We start from the raw sequence: 425 nt of genomic DNA on the forward strand, positions 1-425 counted from the left end.
TCAGGCAAGGTAATCTCAGGAAAATAAATCCATCACCCAACCAAGGAAACGAAACTTAAAAACGGAACTTCTACCAAACTTCAAGTCTCCAACAAATTTTCACCTACATATCTTTCCTCAAAAAAAAAATCGCTTTCAAGAACACACACAAACCTTTTTGCTGTTGTGACAAGCGAGCAGCGGGGTGAGAGGGGGGGAGGGGAAGGTGTTAGGAGTGCCCATCAAGGTGTTAATCAGACGAAAGATAAGAAAAGGAGTGGAAATTGATAAGAAGTCCTCAGAGCTTTAGACGAACGGACTGATTGCGATGGCGATAACGTTTTCTCCGGGAACGTTTAATGGCCACGCGGTACAAGCTGCTTTGTGGCGATAACCCCCGTCGTTCCTGCGGCCGATAGGAGCTGATATGGTTCCTTTCGGGAGTG

Source organism: Penaeus monodon, chromosome 31 (assembly GCF_015228065.2).
Source record: "Penaeus monodon isolate SGIC_2016 chromosome 31, NSTDA_Pmon_1, whole genome shotgun sequence".
NCBI lineage: Eukaryota > Metazoa > Arthropoda > Malacostraca > Decapoda > Penaeidae > Penaeus > Penaeus monodon.